Below are 12,023 nucleotides of genomic sequence, written 5' to 3' on the forward strand. Positions count from 1 at the left end.
ATTGTAAAACAAAGTAATGTATAGTCATAAATAATTACATTTTTATGATAAAATATTGACATAGGCACTCACTTGGTGAAGGCTACAAGACTGAAAGCCATCAACTGCAACAATCATGTCTCTGTCACTAGCAAACACAGTACTGGTACCTCTAAAATTCACTCAAAAGGCACCCTGGGAAATAAATATGGAAATAAGGCTTTACACCTTAGTGTTAAAACAACAACCCAAAACGAGTTACTAATTCCCTAACACTGAGAAAGTGTAACAGCATCAGCTCTAATGAAGTGTTAAAGGAGAAGTGTTTTTTAAAACCAAATGTAATGTAATTGGCATGTTATAGAAGGGTCCAGACACCTTTCGTATATTGAAAGCACGGCACTTGTAAAATCTATGCCATGGTGTACTGAAGCTGTTCTTTCTGGCAGCTCGTCGTGGCCCAACGCACTATTAAGACATGTTGGTGTTTCCTTTATTTTGGCAATTACCTGTAGCAGCAGGCATACATGGAGAATGGAGCAGCTGGATAGGGGAATCGGCTTGAGTTGCGCAAAACAGAATATAACATTGTGCAGATTTGTACCTTTATTTAACTAGGCAAGTCAGTTAAGAACAAATTCTTATTTTCAATGACGGCCTAGGGACAGTGGGTTAAGTGCCTTGTTGAGGGGCAGAACGACAGATTTGTATCTTGTCAGCTCGGGGATTCGAACTTGCAACTATTCAGTTACTAGTCCAACACATATTTGGGTGTTTTGGGAGCCTTTGTTCATGTTTTTTCGGGACCCCATGCTACATAAGGTTTCTCAAAACCGTGAAATCACAAAAAAGGTTTCTGGACCCTTCCATAACATATCATTTACATAAAAAATAGAGATCTGGTTGTAGAAAATATAACTTCTCCTGTAATTTAAGTCGGAATATATAACACCCATGTTAGTTTGTCAACACTTTGTCAACACAAATTATTAGTTTAAAACTATTTGAGATGGTCAAATATACTTTCTAAGAAAGTGTTCAAATGTAACACTGTGTGGTGAAATTCTGATCGCAAATTTTCTGTGTACATGTCATCAATCTGACACGGTGACACATTTTCTCACCACCTCTACTATCCTCCGGTGCCTCCAGTGAACCCCCATGCCCTCTGCTGGGTCCCTACAACTCCTGCACCAGAGGGGATGGGGCACGCTCCTAGCACTGGCTGTTTATGGAGCATGGCCCTCTGCCCTTGGACCTCTCTCCCTGGTAGTCCTGATAGTGAGAGGGGAGGCAGCCATGCGTGCTAATCTTAATTTACACTGGAGCAGACTGAGGCCTCCAAATGGAGCCACCGGGGGGGGGGGGGGGCTGAGCGAGAGGGTACAGGGCACAACAAGGGGAGGGGGGAGGGAAAGAGATAGAGGGCACTGGCAAGTGTGTGGGCATTGATTGGGCCACTGTGCCTCTGAGGCTACACGAAGACAGACAACGACTGTTTGGTATCAAAATGATAAAGACGGAACGGCTCTTTGGTATCAACATGTGACAGAGAAGAGTTGTGATCTGTGTTTGACTAAAAATAGCAAATGTCTTAAACATTGGTCATGAGAGAGAGAGTGCTGTGCACATGACTGCAGAAGTCTATACAGTGTACACTCCAATGAAATTGACAACGGACAGTGGCTCCTTTGGGGTTGGAGATTCAGAACGTGGTGCTACCAATTAGTACTGATAGAGAATGCTAACAGAGCCAACACTCTGAAATAGACCAAAGCAAAAGACACAACCAGCTAATCATGCCATTTATAAGAAACAGGAAAACATTACCTACTTAGCTCCAAAACAGCTAAAGCCTGTATGTGTTTACAATTTTCTTTAACGATCACTTGAACTCATAGTCATGCATAAATTTGAAATATTTAGCATACATATGCCCTAACGGCTACGGAAGATTAGAAAACATCTAAGGCCTGTACACTCAGGGATGGGCAAAAATGACAAAATACATTGATCTTCAGGGTATTTTGTAATTGCATTAAAATAAAAAGACAAAATACTTGTATTTTGAAATGTATTTAATTAAAATATATGTATTTTCAAATTTTTACTTACCATGACTGTGATATGTTGTTGTTTATCAACCTTGGTTGCACTGTAAGTCACTCTGGACAAGAGTGTCTGCTAAATGACCAAAATGTTAATGTATATGTGAAAATGAACATACCAAAATGAACTACAAAGCACACTGGGTATTATTATTGGCATTGTTTCAGGGTCATGTCTAGATGAGATACAGCTTAACCTAATTCTCCTAACCTGCTATGTTAATTCTCCTAACCTGCTGTGTAAGTTCCCCTAAATCTGCCAATAAAAGTACATTTTTACAAAAGCTATATCCCTTCTAGAGCTCTGCCCTGAAACAAGGTTTCAGGGCGGAGCTCATTCGAATAATACTCTGCATGCTTTGCGATTGTCCATTTTTACATACGCATTAAGTCAGTTTAGCAGACCCAGCTTACTGATCACTACACCTGTACACAGCCAATCTGTAAATAGCAAACCCAACTACCTCATCCCCATATAGTTTTTTTGTTTTTTTTGCACCCAAGTATCTCTACTTGCATCATCATCTGCACATCTATCACTCCAGTGTTAATGCTAAATTGTAATTATTTCGCCTCTATGGCCTATTTATTGCCTTTCTACATTTGCACACACTGTATATAGATTATTCTATTGTGTTATTGACTGTAAGTTTGTTTATTCCATGTGTAACTGTGCTGTTGTTTTTGTCACACTGTTTTGCTTTATCTTGGCCAGGTCTCAGTTGTAAATGAGAACTTGTTCTTAACTGGCCTACCTGGTTAAATAAAGGTGAAATAACAAAAAACAAAAAAGAACACAACATAGTGCCATCAGACTTCTGATACCAATGCAAGGTGAAAGGGTGAAGCACTATACCAATGCAAGGTGAAAGGGTGAAGCACTATACCAATGCAAGGTGAAAGGGTGAAGCACTATACCAATGCAAGGTGAAAGGGTGAAGCACTATACCAATGCAAGGTGAAAGGGTGAAGCACTATACCAATGCAAGGTGAAAGGGTGAAGCACTATACCAATGCAAGGTGAAAGGGTGAAGCACTATACCAATGCAAGGTGAAAGGGTGAAGCACTATACCAATGCAAGGTGAAAGGGTGAAGCACTATAAAACAAGTGGTATAGAAAAGTACTTGGTATTTTGAAAATACTAAGTAGAGTTCTCAAAAGTATCTTGTTACAAAATACATTGGTGTAGTTCAGCCCAGCACAATACGAATGAAAAAAATACTCAGAAGTAACTGAAATGCATATTTAAAATACATACTGCGCATCTCTGTGTACACTTGTTATGAAACTTTCTGTGAAGGTCATCTCCTCCCATATAGGTCCTGCTGGTGCTTATCCCCAGTCCCAGGGTCTGTGTAATGTTTTTAAAAGGGCTAAAAAAGCATTAATGGAACATTAGGAGCAAATGACTTTGAACTGTCAGTCCCTCCCTCTGGCAACAATGGCCCCACTCCAAATGAACACTTTTCCAGGGAGATCCAAAGCCCCATTCTGCGCTCTCGGTCTCTCTGATATCGGCGTTTCTCTGCCAGCAATCAAATTCTCCAAATGACCCACTAACTCAACAGAGGAGAGGTAACATGTTTTATTTACTTTCAGTGGCGTGTATTAATGGATGCCAAGGGAAGCCAGGCTTCCCCAAACAATTGACTTTGTTTCATAATTTTCCTTCAATTCACAAGAGGCTGAATGTATCTCATTGGAGAAAGCATCCAAGCGAGCAATAAATTGCTACTCTCTGTATGTGTAGATCATCTATCTGATGCTGTCTGGTCAAAAGTAACATGACATTGTTGCCACCCATAGCATTGAATGCAAGGGAAGCCAGCGAGCACTTGGCCTCCCTTGATAAAAAAAAAAGTATAAATAGCAAATCAGCATTGAGCTGAACTAAGTGAGCTCAACTGTGAATGGTCATGGCGAACACCCAAAAAAGTGTCAAGGGAAACCAGTTTGGATTTGGCTTCACTCCAATCACATCACATTGAGAGCAAAGAAAAATCTGATTCTGATTCAACCATAAATTCTTACATTGTGCCCCTGGCCTGAGAGGATGGTAAAATATGTAGCTAGATGTAGTAGGCTAATGTTTATTAGCTGGCCTGGCGCATTGTTGTCCATGAAAGGAATTTAGGCTTGCAAGCAAGAATTTTAGCCAGGTAGCCTAGGACAACAAAAAATAAAAGCGTGTACTGTATGACAGTCATAGACCGCTTTGTCAATATGAACGAGCGGAGGATGGCATTGGTGTTTCTCTACAAGTAGGGTGAGTCATCATGTTTTTCCACTTGCACACACACACACACACACACACACACACACACACACACAAATCAGAACCATGGACAGCCACATCATAGTTAGCTTACGTTGATTGGACTAAATCGTTTTTGGTATCTTTTAGGTGATTTGATGATGTTGAAGTTGAATTGGCGCTGGCATAGTCAAGGCAACTCCTGTTTTCTTTGCGACTTGCAGTAACGTCCCGTGGTTCTAAATCGATAGTTGTTTAGTGGTCTGAAAATGTCAGAAACATTAACTTGCTTGACCATGCTGTAGGTCATGTAACTGTTTGTTACATTCAATATGCTTTGTGGACTTCATCGGACAGAGGTTACTCGCCGATTTTGTGATGAAACAAAGGTGTGGTTGAATTTATTCTGCCACTGTGTCTTCTTATCGTCTTGGCGTTAGGCCTCTGTATCACGGTCGCAAGGCATATGAACTAACAGGATATAGAGCAAACAACGCAATTATCACAACACATAGGTTGTAGATTGGCTTTTTTTCTGGCTGGGCTCCCCAGTGATTTTACTCACGCACTGCTGCTGTTTACTTTCACCCTTTTTTACTCTAAAGTAATGTAACTAGGGGGAAAGCAAGGGAGGGAGAGAGAGGGCCTGTGGCATTCAAACGGCAGGAGTTTCAATGCCCTGCGCCTTTCACGGTTGTGAAAGAAAGTCAGGTACAGTGAGCTCCTGGGCAATGATACATACGGTAATTCAATTAAAATGCTGTGAAAGGACAGCAAGAAGGACAAAGGGAGGGAGAGGCAGAGAGAGAGGGAAAGATGGAAAGAGCAGGAGAAAGAAAGAAATAGGCCAACAGCTTAGTTTTTCCCATGCATTTCTGTCTGTTCCTGGCCTCCCTGTGACAGCTTTAATGTGTACTTTTCTAGATTTTCTGAAGCAGGGAAAAGGGATGCTGCCGGAAGGTGTGTGTGCGTGTGTGTGTGTGTGTGTGTTCGGTGCTCCTAATATGGGCCCTGGCTGAAGCGAGCGAGCGAGAGACAGCCAGCAGCACCACCCCAGCAGGCATTGTGCCACTGACTGCATTATGCAGAGGAAACAGTAAATTAAATATGAGACAGAGGTAAATTTGCTGACTACCTGCTGCCTTGATCCCCCCGTTAACACACTGTTACCTGCTCTCAGAGACAGACACATAGACATGCACACACACACGCAGGAAGGTTGGCAGGCAAGCAGGCAGGCAGTTAAGCCTAAATCATAGTCTAGATAGGCTGAGACGCAATAGTCCAGCATCCGATTGTGACATAGCTATGTGGCTCTGACACCAGCATCCGCGAAGGACACACAGCCCGAACGCGCACCTCTACACAATTCCCAACCAACGCATCTCCGGTACACGTCCTCTATTCATTTTTGAATGTGTTGACAATTGAAGAAATTGCTTGAGCTGTGTGTGTGTGTGTGTGTATTACTATCCTCGTAGGTAACGGAAATCCCCAAAAGTCCACACAAGGATAGAAAAACAAGAAAATAGACAGGTCCCCAAAAGGACAAACGCTATTTTAAGGCTTGGGGTTAAGGTTAGGGTAAGGGTTAGGTTTACTATCCTTTTACTATCCTTGTCCCCACAAGGATAGTAAAATGTGCGTGCTTGTGCGTGTGTGTGTGTATGTGCATGCATGCAAGGAGGTGAGTGGATAAAAAAGTTGAACCCCTAACTGTTGTTAACTTAAATTAAATTCCCTCTACTTAATTGTGTACTCTGCCTCAGGTATGGGGATTTGAATCTGCAAGTCTCTGAGCCCATATCTCCATGCGCCGCAGGGGGATGGTACTGTACACACACACCTCTTCTCTTGCTAGACTCATTTTACCATGCTAAAGTTACATATTTTCAAACTTCCTCATCACACACACCCCTCCCTCTGCCACCAGTTGACTGCACTGTATCAGCTTGCAGTCTTGCATAATGAGAAGCTGTGATGTTTGAGAGCATGGAGAGGACACAGCGACAAATCCACCTAATGGTTCCTGACACGTCAGCCTGTGAATAAGGAGGGAAGTGGATTTTCCTGAACACGCCACACCTCTCTGGTGGAGGTACAGGAGACAAAAGGTCCAGGAAGGCCTGGGGTAGCGGGAAGGCCTGGGGGCAGCGTTGATATTTCAGTATGATATATTGCCGGGGCTGGGGCTGCCCATAAGGGTATTACCTTTTCAAAGGGTGTTCAAATGAACCTGCTAGATTATGGTGCATGGCTGCAGGTCAGCTCTCAGCGGGAGACAGAGTTATGTAACGACACAGCAGAGCGTTAGGCCTGCAGGGTTCACTGGGGGGCCAGGTACAACACTGTCTGTGGTAAATAAATGAGACCTGGCTGGTTAGCACTGACCTAACTCCCAGACATGCACGCACGCACACCGTTTTATTTCCAGTGACTGTGTCCCTACACTAACCTATCTGGGCAGGAATTACAGCTATCCTTTCCAAGGTCGACCTGGAATAGTGAAAGTCTATTTCAGTTGTTGTGTGTTTTACATTGGTCTACCTGAGGTAGCTTGCCAACAGGGATAACAACTTAGCCACCTGCCAATCCCATAGGCTACTGTGGGAACCAACATCACTAAAGGAAACACTACTAATATCACTCTATAAACAGGACCCCTGCCAAATAACCTACTCCATGTCAAACATGCATGTTCAATAACTTGCACTGAACAATAAACTACCTAAAGGAAGACCTACAGTCACTAGCACTGTATGAAAGCAATCCAGGGCTCTGTACTATGTCTCAGCAGTAAACAAGGATGTTGTGACGATATCTATCTATAGTACTGCTCAACAGAGCCATGTATGTGTGTCTGGGAGGAGATGAAGACAGATTTAGGTGGTGATGGCATAAATCTCTAGGTTCTTAGACAGGGAGCCAAATGGGAGCCCTCCCAGTAAATGGAACACAGTGAATAGATGGGAATAATTGGCTCCCATGTTTACCCCCTGTCTCATTTAGGATGTAATCTCTGTGTAATCCATCTTTAGCTCACGATAGACTGATGTCTCATACTGCCGCTGATGGGATTCATTGTTATAGAATTTGAAGGAAAAGAATCATCATCAGACGTTCTCGTTCAAAGCAATGTTACGAGGTAGAAACACCATCGGCCATATTGGAATGTTAGTTGTAACAGTTTGGTTGTACTGACCTCAGTGTTCTGTGTGCAGCCCAGCAGGTCGTAACCCTCCCTGCTCTGGAGGAGAAAAAAGACAGAGACACAGTCAAACCATTTGAAGTTGGTTTTTAAACTTTGTCAAATTCCTTTTATCATTCTAAATATTCCTCAGAGGAAAAATTATGACAACGATTATCACACTTAATACAATGATAATGTCTTAATTCAATATACACTGCTCCAAAAAATAAAGGGAACACTAAAATAACACATCCTAAAGCAGAATGAATGAAATAATCTTATTAAATACTTTTTTCTTTACATAGTTGAATGTGCTGACAACTAAATCACACAAAAATAATCAATGGAAATCCAATTTATCAACCCATAGAGGTCTGGATTTGGAGTCACACTCAAAACTAAAGTGGAAAACCACACTACAGGCTGATCCAACTTTGATGTAATGTCCTTAAAACAAGTCAAATGAGGCTCAGTAGTGTGTGTGGCCTCCACGTGCCTGTATGACCTCCCTACAATGCCTGGGCATGCTCCTGATGAGGTGGCAGATGGTCTCCTGAGGGATCTCCTCCCAGACCTGGACTAAAGCATCCGCCAACTCCTGGACAATCTGTGGTGCAACGTGGCGTTGGTGGATGGAGCGAGACATGATGTCCCAGATGTGCTCAATTGAATTCAGGTCTGGGAAACGGGCGGGCCAGTCCATAGCATCAATGCCTTCCTCTTGCAGGAACTGCTGACACACTCCAGCCACATGAGGTCTAGCATTGTCTTGCATTAGGAGGAACCCAGGGCCAACCGCACCAGCATATGGTCTCACAAGGGGTCTAAGGATCTCATCTCGGTACCTAATGGCTATCAGGCTACCTCTGGCGAGCAGATGGAGGGCTGTGCGGCCCCCCAAAGAAATGCCGCCCCACACCGTGACTGACCCACCACCAAACCGGTCATGCTGGAGGATGTTGCAGGCAGCAGAACGTTCTCCACGGCGTCTCCAGACTCTGTCACGTCTATCACATGTGCTCAGTGTGAACCTGCTTCATCTGTGAAGAGCACAGGGCGCCAGTGGCGAATTTGCCAATCTTCTCTGGCAAATGCCAAACGTCCTGCACGGTGTTGGGCTGTAAGCACAACCCCCACCTGTGGACGTCGGGCCCGCATACCACCCTCATGGAGTCTGTTTCTGACCGTTTGAGCAGACACATGCACATTTGTGGCCTGCTGGAGGTCATTTTGCAGGGCTCTGGCAGTGCTCCTCCTGCTCCTCCTTGCACAAAGGCGGAGGTAGCGATCCGGCTGCTGGGTTGTTGCCCTCCTACGGCCTCCTCCACGTCTCCTGATGTACTGGCCTGTCTCCTGGTAGCGCCTCCATGCTCTGGACACTACGCTGACAGACACAGCAAACCTTCTTGCCACAGCTCGCATTGATGTGCCATCCTGGATGAGCTGCACTACCTGAGCCACTTGTGTGGGTTGTAGACTCCGTCTCATGCTACCACTAGAGTGAAAGCACTGCCAGCATTCAAAAGTGACCAAAACATCAGCCAGGAAGCATAGGAACTGAGAAGTGGTCTGTGGTCACCACCTGCAGAACCACTCCTTTATTGGGAGTGTCTTGCTAATTGCCTATAATTTCCACCTGTTGTCTATTCTATTTGCACAACAGCATGTGAAATTTGTCAATCAGTGTTGCTTCCTAAGTGGACAGTTTGATTTCACATAAGTGTGATTGACTTGGATGTAAATTGTGTTGTTTAAGTGTTCCCTTTATTTTTTTGAGCAGTATATATATATATATATATATATATATATATATATATATATATATATATATATATATATATATATATAAAATCTGGATAAATTACAATAAAAAAATAAAAAATAAAAAAAATTATATATATATATATATATATATATATATATATATACACACACTGCTCAAAAAAATAAAGGGAACACTTAAACAACACAATGTAACTCCAAGTCAATCACACTTCTGTGAAATCAAACTGTCCACTTTGGAAGCAACACTGATTGACAATCAATTTCACAAGCTGTTGTGCAAATGGAATAGACAACAGGTGGAAATTATAGGCAATTAGCAAGACACCCCCAATAAAGGAGTGGTTCTGCAGGTGGTAACCACAGACCACTTCTCAGTTCCTATGCTTCCTGGCTGATGTTTTGGTCACTTTTGAATGCTGGTGGTGCTTTCACTCTAGTGGTAGCATGAGACGGAGTCTACAACCCACACAAGTGGCTCAGGTAGTGCAGCTCATCCAGGATGGCACATCAATGCGAGCTGTGGCAAGAAGGTTTGCTGTGTCTGTCAGCGTAGTGTCCAGAGCATGGAGGCGCTACCAGGAGACAGGCCAGTACATCAGGAGACGTGGAGGAGGCCGTAGGAGGGCAACAACCCAGCAGCAGGACCGCTACCTCCGCCTTTGTGCAGGGAGGAGCAGGAGAAGCACTGCCAGAGCCCTGCAAAATGACCTCTAGCAGGCCACAAATGTGCATGTGTCTGCTCAAACGGTCAGAAACAGACTCCATGAGGGTGGTATGAGGGCCCGACGTCCACAGGTGGGGGTTGTGCTTACAGCCCAACACCATGCAGGACGTTTGGCATTTGCGAGAGAACACCAAGATTGGCAAATTCGCCACTGGCGCCCTGTGCTCTTCACAGATGAAAGCAGGTTCACACTGAGCACGTGACAGACGTGACAGAGTCTGGAGATGCCGTGGAGAACGTTCTGCTGCCTGCAACATCCTCCAGCATGACCGGTTTGGCGGTGGGTCAGTCATGGTGTGGGGTGGCATTTCTTTGGGGGGCCGCACAGCCCTCCATGTGCTCGCCAGAGGTAGCCTGATAGCCATTAGGTACCGAGATGAGATCCTTAGACCCCTTGTGAGACCATATGCTGGTGCGGTTGGCCCTGGGTTCCTCCTAATGCAAGACAATGCTAGACCTCATGTGGCTGGAGTGTGTCAGCAGTTCCTGCAAGAGGAAGGCATTGATGCTATGGACTGGCCCGCCCGTTTCCCAGACCTGAATTCAATTGAGCACATCTGGGACATCATGTCTCGCTCCATCCACCAACGCCACGTTGCACCACAGATTGTCCAGGAGTTGGCGGATGCTTTAGTCCAGGTCTGGGAGGAGATCCCTCAGGAGACCATCTGCCACCTCATCAGGAGCATGCCCAGGCATTGTAGGGAGGTCATACAGGCACGTGGAGGCCACACACACTACTGAGCCTCATTTGACTTGTTTTAAGGACATTACATCAACGTTGGATCAGCCTGTAGTGTGGTTTTCCACTTTAATTTTGAGTGTGACTCCAAATCCAGACCTCCATGGGTTGATAAATTGGATTTCCATTGATTCTTTTTGTGTGATTTTGTTGTCAGCACATTCAACTACGTAAAGAAAAAAGTATTTAATAAGATTATTTCTTTCATTCAGATCTAGGATGTGTTGTTTAGGTGTTCCCTTTATTTTTTTGAGCAGTATATATATATATATATATATATATTTTTTTTTTAATTGTAATTTATCCAGAGCGACTTACAGTAGTGAGTGGATACAATTTTGTACTTAATCATCATTGTCCTGATAATATCCTGCTAATGTCATGATAATGTCTTGATAATGTCCTGCTAATGTCATGATAATATCCTGCTAATGTCATGATAATGTCATGATAATGTATGCCTGAGTGTAAATGTGGAAGTGATAATATCCTTAATAACGGTCATCAAAATTGTTAAAAGGTTTTAAAAACGATTCTAATAAATGCAATAGTTGGACAATGGATGAAGATATTTCAAACTTTTAGAATGTTTTAAATCCATCAGATATTGAACGAATTATAGCACATAAAACATTTTGCTGGCACAGACAAATAATTAATGAAGTTCAGAGATTATGATGAACATTCAGGTATTCAATGTATTGTCAATTTCACTTTGATTTCTTAGAACGCACTCATATATAAATGTTCTAATGGTATTTTTTACAATATGTTGTGTTAGAATATAGAACAGTATACGTGCCTAGTTAGCATAAATACAATGGGTTCATTTGAATATATTAATAAAGTAACAAAGGGGTGGAACAGGGCTGCAACCACCAAACACATGCTATGTCTAGGCCTACCTGCACTGTCTAGACTGCCTCATTAAACAGTTCAATGGGATTGAAAATGTAAAGCGGTATAATCCCCATAGTCGGCATAAAAGTGATTATTTATCATGAAAGGGCCATAAACAATAACTAGTAATGTTGCATGCTCAAAGAAAGGTTGAAATCTCACCTTTCTAGTAAAATGTTTTATAAATTGCTGAGGTGTAGTCACTTTTAAGGACATAAATGTAAGTACACAGTACAAATTTTATGTACAGTATGATGTATTTCCTATTCAACAAAACTATGAATAAGGCTTGAATTTACTTATGTTTCTAAATATAGCATAATCAAATTATAAAATGAT

The 12,023-nt window shown here is 42.9% G+C and overlaps 1 long non-coding RNA gene across 1 annotated transcript in view; it reads right to left on the reverse strand.

Moving 5' to 3' along the window:
- Positions 1-12,023, reverse strand: part of LOC115197308 (uncharacterized) — a 78,361-nt gene that overhangs the window by 46,650 nt on the left and 19,688 nt on the right. The window contains exon 2 of the long non-coding RNA XR_003878993.1: positions 7,546-7,590. This is a non-coding gene — a long non-coding RNA (uncharacterized LOC115197308). The remainder of the gene's footprint in view (positions 1-7,545; positions 7,591-12,023) is intronic.

The sequence above is a fragment of the Salmo trutta genome, chromosome 7 (assembly GCF_901001165.1).
Source record: "Salmo trutta chromosome 7, fSalTru1.1, whole genome shotgun sequence".
Taxonomy (NCBI): Eukaryota; Metazoa; Chordata; class Actinopteri; order Salmoniformes; family Salmonidae; genus Salmo; species Salmo trutta.